Source organism: Dermacentor andersoni, chromosome 3 (assembly GCF_023375885.2).
Source record: "Dermacentor andersoni chromosome 3, qqDerAnde1_hic_scaffold, whole genome shotgun sequence".
Lineage (NCBI taxonomy): Eukaryota > Metazoa > Arthropoda > Arachnida > Ixodida > Ixodidae > Dermacentor > Dermacentor andersoni.
The window spans coordinates 86,108,479-86,110,398 of record NC_092816.1 but is presented as its reverse complement, the minus strand read 5'-3'; positions in this window follow the sequence as shown (position 1 = coordinate 86,110,398).

Genomic DNA, 1,920 nt, shown 5'->3' with positions numbered 1-1,920 from the left:
GACGTCGACGACAGAAATGCGCCTGGAGTATCCATACATTTAAGGCACATTCACACCGAAAACGGAGCGTCTAAGCGGACAAGCGGATTTTCAACGCGGCGAGGCGGCGAGCGCCCGCGCCTGTTCAGACCAGTCGGCTTGTCTGGCTGCCCGCGCCGCCGGGAAGGCGGGGCATCTCGCAATTTCTTTAGCAATTTCAGGGGCGTGCCGCCATCTCGCGGCACTTTGGATTTGTACGCGCACTTTCGATATTTTTTTCGTCGTGGGTTGGCGGGGGGGGGGGGGGGGGGGGGGCGTTCCCGTCCGCTATCTACTTTTGCAAAATGATGAGCTCAGACGAAGAAGACGAGATCATTGGCATTTTACCCACCACTTGTCTATTCGCTTTTCAAGATTTGTTACAGCACAACACAAGACAAGCACAAAAGAAGGTATAAAGCGACGACATGACGCTGTGTCGTCGTTTTATACCTTCTTTTGTCCCTGTCTTGTGTTGTGCTGTAACAAACCTTACTATGAATCTTAACCAACTGGCCCAACTTGCCGTTTTGACGCTTTTCAAGAACAGAAGTGAAAAGCCCAGAGAAAGACATTCGTTTACATTCGTTCACCAGCGCTTCCGCAGTGTCAGGTTCTGATTGGCTGCGGCCAAAGAGGCCAACTTCTTCAAGCGGAAAAAATAAATCCGAGCGCAATCCGGCCAAGCGGCCGCGTATTTTCCGCAAAGCAGAAAATCCGCGGCCGCTTGGCCAGATCCGCTTGTTCGCTCCGCCTTCGGTGTGAACGCGCCTTTACTGTCACAATAATAAATGAAAAATATGTCTGCGATCTCAAAAAAACGAAAAATAATTTCCTATTTGCACTTCGCGTAGTGGCCTCCTAGATGGCAGCGGCATGCTGCATAGCGTAGTCTACCGCGGGCGCCAGGGGATGCCGCGACAAGCCCTTTCGCCGCCGCAACACTCAACTTTTGGCCGGAGCTTTGCTCTCTTGCCTTCTCCGCTAAGTAGATTCCAGCGCGCAAAAGAGAACGCAGGGTACACCGGTGCAATAACTCCACTTATAGCTGAAGGATTCAAAAAAATTTTGCGGCGCGAGATTTGTGGGACGACGTAATTAAATGGTGAGGCCATTCTAAGATTAATTAGAAAAGTGTTTCAGAGGCCTTTTAAGGTACAACACACAAAACTACAACACACAAAACTACAAGATACAACACACAAAACTACAACCGTCACTGGGCTCGCATTAAAAGTTTTATCACTCCAACATGTGATGGAGCACCCGATAGGGCCTCTTTCCTGCTCAGATGGGAAAGGAAGGCGCGAGCTGTTCTGCTTTATCCGGTCCGGTCTCGGCTTCCTACACGTCTTTCCTCGTCATTTTTACGGCATGTGACATTATTGTAGCTAGTGATACATCAAACATTCACCTTTGGCTTGGGTTTGTCAAAGAAGCGGTCCATGGGTGTGAGAAATTGTGTGTGAAATAGACATTGCATGGTTCTTGGAGTTTGAATTTGCGAGAGTATTTCTCTATTCAAATAAATAGGACTTTGCTGGGACCAACAGAGCCATTAGAATTATCCGTCAATTCGATTTATCCGAATTTCACTGTACTGTAAGTGAACACGACGATGCCATCCAGTGATTCACTTAGCCAGCCATTAATTTTTATAATGCTTCAAATTTAATTTGTCTGCTAATTAAGTGTATTTCTGTAAGAACACATTTCTTCCAATTCATTTCTTATGCTTTCTAGTATTGTTTTATATTTGCTTCAAACATGACCACTTTTTCCCAATTCGATCGTGGCCGTCAAAGAGAAGAGAGCACTTATCGGATTCAAGTAAATATAGCAGCACCTGACAGGTGCTTTGAGTATGCCGAGATACCTGCACAAGAAAGACAGAAACCAGAG